The sequence below is a fragment of the Sorex fumeus genome, unplaced genomic scaffold, assembly GCF_029834395.1.
Source record: "Sorex fumeus unplaced genomic scaffold, SorFum_2.1 ptg000044l, whole genome shotgun sequence".
In the NCBI taxonomy this organism is placed as follows: Eukaryota; Metazoa; Chordata; class Mammalia; order Eulipotyphla; family Soricidae; genus Sorex; species Sorex fumeus.
In genome coordinates, this window is record NW_026606101.1 from 45,389,868 (window position 1) to 45,404,503 (window position 14,636).

The window sequence follows — 14,636 nt, forward strand, 5'->3', positions numbered from 1 at the left end:
AATTAAGTTAGTACCTTAACCTCCAAAATCTCAGTGTCTAGATTAAACTATTTCTCCAATTGTCTCACTCATTCTACTGTCCAGCGGTTTTGGATAGCGATTAATGAGGCTTTTTTTTTCCTCTGCTGGTAAGGTGATTTTTCACTTTTTAGGGGAAGGGACACTTGGGGCTGCTCAAGGATTATTACCAGGTAAGTGCTTGGAAGTCATTCTTGGCAGTGTTCAGGGGGCCATGTGGTACAGGAGATTGAATTTGGGCTTCGGGCATCCCAAACCTGAGCTCAGGCCCTGTAACATTTTCCTGACCCTGGTTATGCTCTTTTCAAATGCAAACAAATCCACTTACAAAACTGGCATTAAGCCAGTTTGTCATTATAACAACATAATGCTTAAATACATCTTAATTTCAGACTCTTACACTATGCGCAATATAAAACATTACAAACACATTACAGTACCATTTGAATAGTATAGAGGTATTTGCAAATTTATTTCATTTGTATGTTTAATAGTCAATAGTCATTTTGTTCTCATGATAACCTCATAAGGAAATAACGCAACACTATTTCTGATGGGTCAGCATATTCGAAGTTTTACATGTATTTAATTCATCTTGTTCTCACCATGCTAAGAGAACTTTATTATCATAAGTTTAGATAAGTAAAGGAGAGGGTAAGATGCTTTCTCAGGGAAGAGTCAGAGTTTGAACCTATATAAATATCCTGGTTCTACTACTACAGAGTGTGGAATAGCTGGTTGGCATAGAGAGATGGGAAGTTTAAAGAGGGGGCTTTAGAATTTCTGCAGAAAAAGCAAATACTTAAAACAACTCATTAGCTTTATGGAGTTCATAAATGCACAATTAAATGTTGAATACCACATGAGCCTGGCAAGCTAACCATGACGTATTCGATATGCCAAAAACGGTAACAAGTCTCTCAACATTACTGGGCCTGCTTGAGCAAATCGATGAACAATGGGAGGACAGTGACAGTGACAGTGACCATATGAGCAAATCCAGTGTTCCTAACTAAGCAGTAGTTTATAATGAGACCAATATCATATCTAATATAGGAAATAATTATATTTAGAGCAATCTAAACCAGTCCATAAAATTTGTGAGCTCCAATAGGTTACTGTATTAAGAAATTGACTGAAGGCAGCTTTAATGTCTAAATCGGAGAAGAACTAGGAAAATGGTCCCTGTTAGGATTATGGGCCTGTAAACTCAGTGCTTTCTGCACTACAGCAGCGCAATAAAGTACAGTGAACTGAAACTCACTTGGAGCACAAACTCTTAAATTTGGAGCTGTAAAATGATAGGTTTCACTCTCTTTTCTGCCACTGGGCGTGGTCAGGTATATCTGTCACTGTAGGCTTGTGTGGAATATAATCAAATCAAGCCAGAAGATGAGAACATTGTTTGGAGCCTGGAAATTCGGGGAGAATGCCAAAGACAGATTTGATGGCAGGAAAAAATTTTAAGGAGCATTCACAGAGTTAGAAATCATCAGAGAAAACCCCCTGGAACAAACAAACAAGCAAGGTTATGGACTAAAGATGCATGTTTAGGGACAGCCAAGATTTTGGGGGGACTAAAGTATTCTGTTTCTTGTTTGAAGGTCTGTAGCTAGCTTTCAAAAACTTATCTTTTCTATTAAAACTTCATGTTCTTACATCCAGGGTCAAGAGTAGAGTTTTCTTCTTATTTATGAGAGAATGGTGAAGCTAACACAGATGATATATATATAATAGTAGGTTATTTGGACAGATAAATGTAACAAAGACTAAAAGTCCACATCAGGCTAAGCAATATTTTCAAAATTCAGGTTTTAGATTATATAAGTGAATGACCTGTCACACAGCAGACTGTCTCAGCACAGTTTGAAGTTGCTATGGTCATCTAGTATGGCTTCCAATATAAATATTAAATAGAAGCTGACACAGCCACTGTTTTTTCCTGACAGAAATCATATTATCTACAAGAAAGGTATCCCCTAACTATAAAACTATTAAATGCTTCAAAATTTTGTCTTGCCATTCTAACATGATGCCATGTTGCCATAAAGATGGTACTTTATAGCAACTTATATAAAGATTTTATATAGTTAGTTTGGCTTTAATAGTCAATGTACACAGCATGGCCTTTTAAGAGTATTCTCTGACAAGTCAAATGTGTAGATGTTTAATTGTTGGATAAATAAAAATCACACCTAGCAACACAATGTGGTCACATTTTAAATGAAGTATTCCACTTATTATTACTATTTGAATTGAGCTTATATATTTACATAAAAATTTTGAAATTTTTTAACCATACTTCCTTTACCTTGCTGTTTATGAATCTCTCAGGAAGGAAATATTGGGGGAGGTACTTTTTTTCTGTTTTAAGTAAACAAAACCAAATGTAGAATTATAGATGACTAGTACATAAAGTTTAACTGTGTGTTTTTGTACATTAAATGGTATTTTTATCAACTATTATATATTACCATACAACTATTACATATTACTATGTATTTTCCAAAATTCAAATAGTGAATTTTATTATACATACTATTTATTATATGGCATAGCTGAGCTAAAAAACTGCACATATATGCAATGGACAGTGCCTTATTCTAAGAATCAGGGCATCTCTGTTCCATGGCTACCACTGTCAGAACATCTGCACCTCTATTTTATGGCAGTGTTACGCACACTAGCCAAACTATGGAATCACCACAAATTTCATACCCAAATAAAAGACTGGGTAAAGAAACTATGTAGCACTATTCTCCCATTGTTCATCGATTTGCTTGAGTGGGCACCAGTAACATCTCCATTGTGAGACTTGTGTTACTGTTTTTGGCATATGAATACTCCACGAGATTGTCAGGCTCTGCCACGTGGGCAGGATACTCTCAGTAGCTTGCCAGGCGCTACAAGAGGGACATGTTATATATATTTAATGAAATACTACTCTGGCATTCAGAATGTGAAATCATGCCCATGCAGACACTGTGGATAAATTTTGAGGTGATCATGCTGAAGTGAAATAAAATTTAAGAACTACTAGATTATTTCACTCATATGTAGAATATGTGGGCTGGAGCGATAGCACAGCGGGTAGAGCATTTGCCTTGCACCTGGATGACACGGCCAACCCGGGTTCGATTCCTCCGCCCCTGTTGGAGAGCCTGACAAGCTACCGAGAGTATCTTGCCCACACGGCAAAGCCTGGAAAGCTACCCATGATGTATTCGATATGCCAAATACAGTACCAACAAGTCTCAAAATGGAGACATTACTGAGCCCGCTCGGGCAAATTGACGAACAATGTGCAGTGACAGTAGAATATGAGTAGATGAAAATAACAACTGTCCTCCCGTTGCTCGATGATTTTCAAATAAAGTGCCACAAAAACAAAAAACTAGCTCTTGAACTTAGCAAAAACTATGATTACCAGTGAGAGAGGAGAGGGAGGGTTGGAGGAAATAGAGGAATATTTTTGTCCACGAGACTGCACTGGAACTTTGGTGATGAGACAGGTGAGTAACACACATACATGGGTGGGGACTTAAACTTTTAAAACTCTGCAATGTGGTTGACAAAACAGACTTAAGTTACATTTTTTTCGTTGCATTTAGAAACAATATAGGTGATTACTGGTTTCGGCATATCGAATATGCCACAGATAGCTTGCTAGGCTCTGCTATGCGGGCGGGATACTCTTGGTAGCTTGCCAGGCTCTCCGAGAGGGATAGAGGCTTTTGGGGTGGCCTCTAATTGCCCTTGTAGGTGTTCCCATGGTTCAAAACATATTTGAACCCTACCAAATATGGTTTTATAAAACCCAGCTCCCAGAAGAGAACAGCGTAGAGTCTCCTGCCCCCGCACCTGGCTGTCCTAGCAGGGGCCCCTGGAAGGGGGGCGGGTCGAGTTTCCCTCCCTGCCCCGAGCAGAGCTCTGGCAGCTGAAGACCTCCAGAATTAGCCACAACCATGCTGAGAGACCACTCTCCACACACATGAAGGAATCGGCAGAGTGACAAAGGCATGCGGGTCCCAGGGCTGAGATCTCCAAGCTTGCTCGGATCAGGGCTGAGCATCCTCCACCCAGATCCTCGATATTCCAGTAGATGGGGGTCACACCCACCAACTGCCCCCCCTCCCCCCGGCGCCGTGTAATTCCATCAATGGCCAAGACCCAGAGACTATAAAACCCAGCTCCCAGAAGCATGAGGCTGCATTCGCGGCCATGACATCTTATGATCTCATTCTTACTTTGGACAACCTGGCAGGCTACCGAATGAAACCTGCCCACATGGCAGAGTCTGGCAAACTCCCCGTAGCATACCCAATATGCCAAATACCAGTAACAATGATGGGTGTCATTCTCTTAACCCTGAAAGAACCTTGAATGTGACACTTTTTAGAATCTCAGGGCTAGGATGAAGGAGACATTACTGGTGCCTGCTCGAGGTAATCAATGAACAACAGGATAATCGTGATTGTGATAGTGATCAAATATGGTGCGGCAATCCTGGAAGATGGGTATTAAGTATCTTATGACATATCACGGTGGCCGCTTTGCAGCTGCACAGTCTGGAAAGTGTCCTGGAGCGTGTTGGCAGCTGAAGAAATAGCTAAGAGGACAAAGAACCTCCGGCTCCGGGCACATCTCTTTGATTCCACTCTTCGTCCTGCGTTAACATATGCCTCAGAGACATGGGCCCTACGAAAACAGGATGAGAATGCTATTCAGGTCTCCCAAAGAGGAATCAAAAGAGCTATGCTTGGAGTATCACACTTCACTCAAATGAGAGAAAGAATCCAGAGTTCCAACCTCCGTCGACGATTGAGAATCAGGGATGCTGTCTCATTTGCCAAGGCATCGAAAATCAGATGGGCTGAACACGTAATGAGATTTGGAGATGACCGCTGGACTAGAGCCGTTACCGACTGGATTCCATGGGATGTCAAAAGATCGAGTGACCGCCCACCTATGAGATGGTCAGACTTCTTTGTCAAGACCTTGAATGATCGGTTTGAGGCTCTTCGTGTTCCTAGAACGAACAGGCGCCACAGGGCTACACTAGAACCCAACAGGGACAAATGAAGACTTTACTAGCGCCCACTTGAGCAAATCAATGAGTAATGGGAAGTCAAGTATTCAAGTGATCAATACAGGCAATACTATCAATTGTTTTAACTAGAGGAAAGTTCTTGCTGCAGAAATTACATATTTTTACTCTGTTTGAAAACAGCACTGATGTTTGCTCTTCAAGCCTGTGTATGCCCTTGAACACATACCTCGCTTGCTCATGATTTTTGTTTGCCTGTTTCCACTCTAGAGAAGCCTCTTGATCATACACTTTCTCTCCCCTCACATAGTTTTAAACAAGTTTCAGTAAAAAGATCTTGATTCACCATTTTTTTAAAAGAATAAAAAAACTGCATTATTCTTTTGGTTCCTATTTCTCATCTATCACATGCTGTCATTCTGATAGTATACAGTTGATAATACTGTTGATGGTTGTTATTGAGCGGTTAGCTTGTCCCAGGAACTTTGCTCAGCATTTGACTTATGATTTAAATTATTTTTTATTATCTCCTGACCTCAGTATTCTTACATCTATTTTATTGATGAGGAAACATACATAAAGGTACTAGGTACATTTCTGTGAGGTTATTTGGCTTTTCAGTTTGGATATATAATTCAAATCCATTAGTATAATTCCCATCTCTTTATATAAACAATTCTAGGGTACTATTCAGGGATAAGGGTTACAGCTCACAATCTCTCAAAATCTTGGGGCATGCCAAAATTTAGGGGGCACCTGGCTTCGTGTGTTCTACATATATTCCAGGGTGTACCTGAAAAGGCTAGGGAATCTTGTCAGCTGGGGAATTTTCATCATCATAACAACCTGCACTGTTACATCCACTAAAAATGTACCAACCTCATTTTAGGGAGACCCTGGTTGTCTCTTTGCCCCATCTGGGGATCATCTCTGGTCTCCCTTTACAATGCTGCTCTTGTTTTCTCATAAAACATTTCTATGCCTAATCAACATATCAGTATCTGTGGGAGAAGGACCAAGATATTTATACAAGGAGCAAATTCTGGCTCTTCCCTGAGAAAGTAGCCTAGCCTCTCCTTTAATCATTCGTATTATGTGATAAGATTTTTTTACAGCTATAGAGAGAACAAGGTAAAGGTAAAGGCAAAGGCCCTCCCGTTGATCGTCGATTTGCTCGAGCGGGCCCAGTAACGTCTCCATTGGAGACTTTGTTGTTACTGTGTCTGGCATATCGAATACTCTCGGTAGCTTGCCGGGCTCTCCGAGAGGGGCGGAGGAATCGAACTCGGGTCGGCCATGTTGGCCGAGAGTACAAGATGAATGAATATGTATAACTGAAAACTGGAAGGATTAAGACTAATCCAAAGCACCATACAGATTCAATGTAGTCCTTATAAAATATCAATAACATTTTTAAAGTTCTAGATCGAACCGTTGAAATTCATGTGGAGTGAAAAAATTCTCTAGACAGCCACAGCAATCTTAGGAAAAAAGAAAATGAACGGCTTCCTTTTGCCTAATTTCAAACTAAGTTATAGAGCTGTAGTAATTAAAACAGTGTGGTACTAGAATAACAGGCTCTCAGAACAACGAAAGAGAATTGAGTGTCCAGATAAATGGAAAGTAATCTTCAATGAAGGGGCAAAGATATGAAGTGGAAAAAAGAAAGCCTTTGCCAACAAATGGTGCTAGGAAAACTGATCAGTCACATGCAAAACAATTTAAGATATGAGTTGGATCCTCATAGCTGCTGGTAATTTCTTATCCTTTTTGCCCTCTCATTGCCTTCTCTCTCTTCTACTTTTTTTTTTTTTGGACCCAGGATGAGCACATTTTTCTTCAGAGATGATTTGGCAGCTTTGCTGAGACACTCAAGGCATCAACATTGCTTTTTTCTTTCCCACTTGATTCTGGGTCTTTACCTTCAGCTTCTTCCTTTTTGTTGATTTTTTTAGAAGTACTACCTGGGAGAATGAAGTTGTGTTTCAGAACTCACTCCTCTCACACTGAATTTGGCCACTGGGATTCTATAATTATTCTTTCTGTATCATCCATCTCTCTTGCTCCTTCGATTTTTATCTGTGTCAATAAGCACTGCCCTTCAGTTTTCTCAATCATTCCTAAAACTATGTAATCTGATTGTTTTTACTCCATCACTTACCTTTAAAATACACAGTATTTCTGTTTTAAAGTGTTCAAGAAGATAGCGGACTATATAGCCTTACATGTCATAGCAAATCTAAACTAGATATTACTATGATACATACTTAAAGAGTAGTATATTAGACATTTTCTTTTTCAAAAAAATAAATAAAGGCAGGTGAGGCCCGGGAGATAATCCAAAGGGGTGGAACATATGCCACATATTGAGTCCTTAAATTTGATCCGAGTCTGAGTTTCACCAGGTTTGGCCCCTGGGCGTGCACCTGCTTCAGACAGCTGAGAAGGCTGTTATGAAAAGAAAAAATGAGGTAATAATACTGTCACCTCATATATCTTATTTATGTATGTGGACTTGTGGGAAACACGAGTCAATTGCACCCTGCTTAAGTGTCCAGAGAGCTAGCAGTCTCGTCATTAAAATGAAAGAGGTACAACAAAGCAGATATGCTGTGAAGTGAAGGTTTTTATTATTGGCCCTGCTTCACAGAAGTCTCCCGATTGTTAGATTATGAAAAACTTAATCAAACCAGGAATATTTGGAAAATGCAGAAACAAAAGTACAATTTTCAGAGCTAAAAGGAATCCTGGACTCCTAGACACATTTCCAACCTCCCATTTCCAGTGTCTACAGATGAGAGAAACAACGAGACTTAAGGAATGTGGAGTGATTTAATGCCGCAGCATTAGGGAACAGCAGAGTTGGGACTAAAGTCTGTGTTCCCGGAATGCACATTTTTATAGATTAGCATACTTATGCACAGTAGGTACTCAATAAATGTTTGTGATGCAGATAGAAAAAGCAATCACTGTGTACTGATCAAACATTCAATTTATGCTATCGCTGAAGGAGGTAAAGTAGGAACTGTCAGGGAAGTGGAACAAATGGTTGCTTCTACTAAGGAAATAATGTATGTTGCACTGAAGTACTCCATGGTTACTGTTGAATAAATAAAATTTCCCCAAATGCAGCTTGGGGAAAGGGCAAGTATTAAGTTATAGGCAGTAGACTAGAAATGCACAAGAATGTGGGAAACTGTTAATAATATGGTATAAAATTGTTTGAGAAGATTTCTTGATCTATTTCATTATTCACTTGACTCTTAAATGATGAAAACATTTACATAGAAGAATGCATTTTCCAGTCAACGAGAGAGATAGTGTACAGGGATTAAGAGACTTGCACATAGGTAACCTGATTTTGAACCCTAGCACCACATATGGTCCCTCGAGCACCACCAGGAGTGGTCCCTTAGGGCAGAGGAAGGAATAAGCCCTGAGCATTGCTGGGTGTGGTTCCCCAAATCACACCCTGCCCTATCAAAAAAAAAAACCCTATATCTTCATATCAACTGGCTTTGAATAGAACTATAAAAAACTAATTATTACACAAACTATGGCTAAGAAGAAAATTAAAATTAGTAAACCATCTCCCAGAGTTCACTGTTCATATTCTGGAGAATGTTTCTCAAAGTGTATCTTTAATTTCATGTATCTACCAATGAATTTAAAATCTGTTATTTGTATTACATACAAATACTTGCATTTCACACAAGAACTTTGGTGAATTAGCTAAATTCCCCATGTTTCTATTTCACTTTAAACCGAGTTCACTTTTAAGCTAAATTCAAGTTCACAATGTAACTGAGGAAAAAAAAAAGATACGGGAACTTCCAATATCCTCCTGCAGCCATCCAGGTACAACCTCCTCCTCTATTATTAATATTACTCACCAGAATTGTACATTTGCTGCTTAAGAATAATCCTACATCATAATCATCCACAGTTCATCATTTGTGTTAGGCTTCATTTTTGGTGGTGTGTGTTCACTGCAATCCAGTATAAAAACCATTCCTACTGCCCTAAAGGTTTGGTTCTCTGCTTGCTCATCCCATTGTTCTCTCTTCTCTCTTCCCTGCAAATTGTAGTCTTACTGTATCCATGGTTGTTCCTTTTCTAGAAAACCACATAGAACCATATAGTTTGTGGCCCTCAATCCTTTGCTTTTTTCACTATTTAATATGCCTTTAGGTTCCTCCATATCTTTTTGTGGCTCGATAGCTTATTTCTGTTATATCTGAATATATTCTGAATAATCTTCAGTACTTGGGGCATACAGAGGGTTTTTTGTTTTGTTAGGTTAGGGACACTGAGGGCTGGAGTGATAGCACAGCGGGTAGGGCATTTGCCTTGCATGAGGCTGACCCAGGTTCGATTCATTGCCTGCCTCGGAGAGCCTGGCAAGCTACTGAAAGTATCCCGCCCGCACGGCAGAGTCTGTCAAGCTCCCCGTGGCGTATTCGATATGCCAAAAACAGTAACAACAAGTCTCACTTCGTGTTTCTGGAGTGAGCAGACGCCATTGGGGTACACTAGCATGTGACAGGGACAGATAGAGTCGTTACTAGTGTCTGCTCAGCAAATCAATGAACAATGGGACGACCCTGCTACAGTGCTACTGAATAATATTCCATTGTCTGCATGTACCACTGTTTAATAAATTTGTTTACTCATAACTATATCTCATAAACAATCAATTAAATCAACTTTCATAGCTTGAATTCATTCTTCTAAAGGCTTACGTATTACTCTCGTTATGAATATAGTATGATTTTCAATTATTTTTGATTAGCAGTCAATCCCCCTCCTCATCAGAGCATTGGCACAATTAATATTTTTGTGTATTTTCATTAAGTTCAGGTACTTATAGTCCTATGAGATAGATTCCTACGAATGGAATAGCTGAATTGGCAAGTGTACACACTTTCAATCGAAAAATGAAATATTTAAGAAGGCTGCCCTGGGGCCGGAGAGATAACATAGGGGATAAAGTGCTTGCCTTGCATGTGCCCAACACCAGTTCAAATCTGGCACTGTAAACAGTACCTGTAGCACCAGAAGGAGTGAGCACTAAGCAAAGAGTCAGAAATAGCCCCCAAGCATTATTTATAGCCCAAACTACACCACTTTCAACCTCAACATCTGCTAAAAAATGCTGCCAGCTTATCAGCTCTATCAAGGCAACACATTTCCTCCATGCCTGACAGCAATAATAATTATTTGCTTTAAAATTATCACCTTGGTGAGATGAATATAAAGGGACATCTTTCACTGCATTTCTTGAGTTACTAGTTAATTTGAACAACTTTTCATGATTGTAGAGTTTTTCATTTAAAGTTTCTCCCCCAGAAAATGCTCATTGTATTCTGTCACCATTTTATAACTGGGTTGTTGGTGGATTTATTGAAAATTGTGAGAGATTTTTTTGCTTAGCATAGGTATCAACCCTTTTTATTCTACCAGAAATATTTTTCCAAACCCAGATTTGTCCATCAATAAAATCCTTTTTAGCTACATATTCTTAATTTCCCTTTAGGAAATATTTTATTTACTTCTATTTTAACTGCAACTGGAAATTTAGCTACCCTGGAGTTGTGGAGATGTCATTAACACAAAGAATTTTATAGGACAAATCTGAGATAATGACAGACATACTAAAACTATTCTTTTCAGAAAATCTTCACCAATAGAGTTAATAATCTTGCTAAATAAGGAAACCATCTGAAAAACAATACATAATGTCCTATGCAGATTTTAAATATTTTCATAGAAAATGTTACATTTTCATAGAAAGTTAAATATGGAGGATTATATTGAGTATTTAGATAAACTCATTTGTTTCATGGGCAATGAAATTCTGATAGATGGAAATATGGAATTTTTCTTTTCAAAGAAAGAAAGGAATGACATAATCTAATACAATCTAGGTTATTAACAGAGATGCAAATTGACACAATTTCAGGTGAGGATTTGGGCATGGCTTCAAGCACCCTATTGAGACTTTTCTAAATAAAGCCAGAAGTCTTAGCAGATCAGTAAACAAGTTGATTCAGAAAACTCATTCTCCAAAGGGAGCTGAGATCACTCTATTCTATCATGTGAAACAGAAAACATCTATGTCGTAATCCACTATTAGAACAATCTGCATTGTGCTCCATGCTGATGTGTTACTGATTCAGGAGTGATTATATTAAGTTTGAAAGAGAATCTCTAATTTCTGTGGATTCAGACTGTGCTGTGAAGGAAATAGAAACAATTTTTTAAAAGATTTCAGGCTGCCATACAAAATATTTTAATAGCAAACTGCAGAAAGCTAAGTACAATTATTTTAATTTATACTGTTACTTCAATCATTTATTAAGTATCCCAAAAACTATGTAAACTGAAAACCCAAATATGTCTATGTTATTTCAAAGATTTAATGAAAATTAGTCATAGTACAAATAAAAACCTTTCATGTCTAAAAATTCTAGAGTCCTCAGTTCCTTGATTTAATTCTCTAATTGTGATCCAACTATTTTTTAATTGTGTGATATTTTTATGTATTTTAAATGAAATTCCAATAATTAAACCTAATGACTTCCCAAGAACAAAAATCAAATAAATAATAATTAAATTTTAATAAATGTTCCTTTAAAAACTCCTTCAGCTGCCTTTGTTATTAAAGTTATAATATTAAAATGGAAATTAAATTTGTTAAAATGTATCAAAAATACATTATGCAAATACAAAGTGGATTTATATGATAATGACTTGAATTTATAAATGAGGCATGTGAAGTAAGCTCTAGTAAGTATCACTGTCCTCACATTCATTCACTTTATTCCTTGACTATTTATATAGAGAATCTTTTATTTTATCTTTCTCCAAGAGGTCTAACAATTTCAGTTATAAATAGAGTGCTATTTGGAATAGAATTTTCTAATTTGAAAGTAATATTATTTGAATAGTAAGGATTTAGAAAGGTCATTCAATAAAAATGATTTTTGGTTTGCTTTTCCCCTGAGTACCTTACTTCTAGAATTCTATGATTCTTAAACTTACTGTTAAATAATTTCTAGCTAGCTGCATAAGAACTGAAATTCAACAGAAGCATTGCAAATATTTTTACATGTGTTCTTCCACTTAAGCTATCTCCCTGGCCCCTCCAAAGTATCACTTTTAATCAACTTTACAAAATCTGTCAAAATAAAAATTAAAAAACATGAAGGTTTAGCTCCTACAGGAATTTTGTACCATTATTATGTCTATGCTTATAAATAAAACAGTAACATTTTCTCACAATACATACAAGAAGGTTTAATTTTTCTAATTTAAAAAGATAAAAATTATCAAAATAGGCATCATGAGAATAAATTATAACAAATTGAATAGCATCAATAGCATCAAATCATGGTTTTTTTGGTTTTGAAAAAAGCTGCAACTAGCTTCATGTAAATAAATTTATGAATCTTAATATACTTCCAGTGCAGCTTATGCTTTCCTTTGTCATCTGTTACAATTTGAGATTTTTACAAATGTGACATCACTATTAGCCAAGAACTGTCTTGGTGAAAGGGCATTTGTCTTCCTGTGTTTTCCTTTAGAAGCCTTCAGCAATTGTTACTAACTCAAACTTTTTCAATACAACTTTAATCAAGTAACATAAAGGATTATCCAGTTTCTCCTTGAAATGATACTCTTTAATGGATTCCTTACTCTCAGGGTTGTTCTGTGCTTCAAACTTGTGTAATTAACAAAACCTCTCTGCTTTAATTGCTAATTCTTCCCTTAATGACATTCTATGACATCTTTAATTAATTACTTCAACAACCTCATTTCCATTCATATCAAGGTCTTACATTCTCTTCATTACTTCACCCTTATTTATTAATTATTTTTTGTTGCAAGTGTATGTACATAAACCCAGCAGTAGTTAAAAACCATACAAGGTCAAAAGCATGTCCTAAACCTGTTCAAGAGAAACATAATTAAAGTTAGGAGATGATAGGTTACTGGGAAGAATCCAGAAAATGGAAATAAATACTGAAATCATTTGTAGCAGTAACTAGACTTTTGGAAACATTCACTGGTTTTATCATTCAATTCAACAGCTGACTTAGAATGGAATGCTTTAATTAATCTGTTTGCATATTTCAGATTAATCAAATAATTTCTAGAGTTTAACCTCGTTTCATTGTGTATAAACATAGTATTGATGGATAAATGATAATTTTATTTATTGCTGTTATTTTTTGATTGGTTAAAGGAACTACCACTTTTAAAATAATTTATCTTCCCCTTAGTATTTAATTACCATATATTCGCTCATTTTTCCATGGTGTTTTGGTTGAGATATCTACAGGTAGTGTTTTGAGATTAGAATTGGGATAATCTATGTGTAGCAATTCTTTTATTACTGTTCTTGGACGGTCAGAGCCTGACAAGCTAACTGGCATACTCGATATGTCAAAAACAGTAACAATGAATGGTCCTCATTCCCCTGATCCTGAAGGAGCCCCTAATATGCCATTGGGCTACACTAGCACATGACAGGGATGAATGGAGACATTACTGGGCCCGCTCGAATGAATCAATGAACAATGGGGTGACAGTGATAGTGATAGTGACTGTTGTTGGACCCCCGCCCATATGCCATTTCTTTATGAAGAAATTCACCAAATTTCACCAAACAAATAAAGAGAAATTACAATGTATAGCTTATTTCCAAATCATATTTCTTAACATTTCTTATGATTTCAGTTTTGGTTCTGCCTTATTAAACAGAATGGTTGAATTCTTTTTCCTATTATTGAGATTATACCTACTTATACTTTTACCAGATATTTACTCATATTATATTAATTTACTCCAAATAGGATTTAAAAATTTCACAAAATTTGGAAATCAAAGAAGAAAACACTAAAACAAATGAACAAAAACCAAACACAGAGAAGAACCTGTGAAGTACAAAATTATAGGAACACAGAATGATTTGTTTATTCATAATTATTTGATTTAAATATGATTTCTGAAATGGGGAGAAACATTGGAGTCTTGATTTTTACTTTCTTTTTAAATCTTAGGAGACTCATCTCTTTTATTGTGCTCAAAACCTTCTAGAAGTTTTCTATCATACTTGAAATAATTCTAATGTCCTTATTGTCAAAACTTACACTGATATGTAGCCTACTACATGTCAACCAACAACTCATCAACTGATGAATGGAAAAAGAACATGTGATACCCGTGTGCATATGTGCATATAAATACACACATATGTAAAGACATGCACAAAATGGAATATTCCTCAATCTTAAAATGAAATACTACCATTTGCAACAACATGGGTGGATCTAGAAAGTATTATGCTTTGTGAAATCAACCGAATGATAAGAGATACTATATGATTTTATTCATGTGTAGTATATAATCCAAACAGATAAATCAAATAAAAATAATATTTAGACTACAGAACAATTCGTAGTTACCAGAGGAAAAGGAGAAGAAAGGTGGGTAAAAAGGCACAACGGGGTCAATGTATATAGTGGGGGGGGGGGTACAACTGAACTTTCGGTGGTAAATTTAACAT

The 14,636-nt window shown here is 36.8% G+C and overlaps 1 protein-coding gene across 2 annotated transcripts in view; it reads right to left on the reverse strand.

The window, feature by feature from the left end:
* PEX5L (peroxisomal biogenesis factor 5 like) overlaps positions 1-14,636 on the reverse strand; it is a 260,007-nt gene that overhangs the window by 217,561 nt on the left and 27,810 nt on the right. The gene's annotated exons all lie outside the window — the stretch shown is intronic.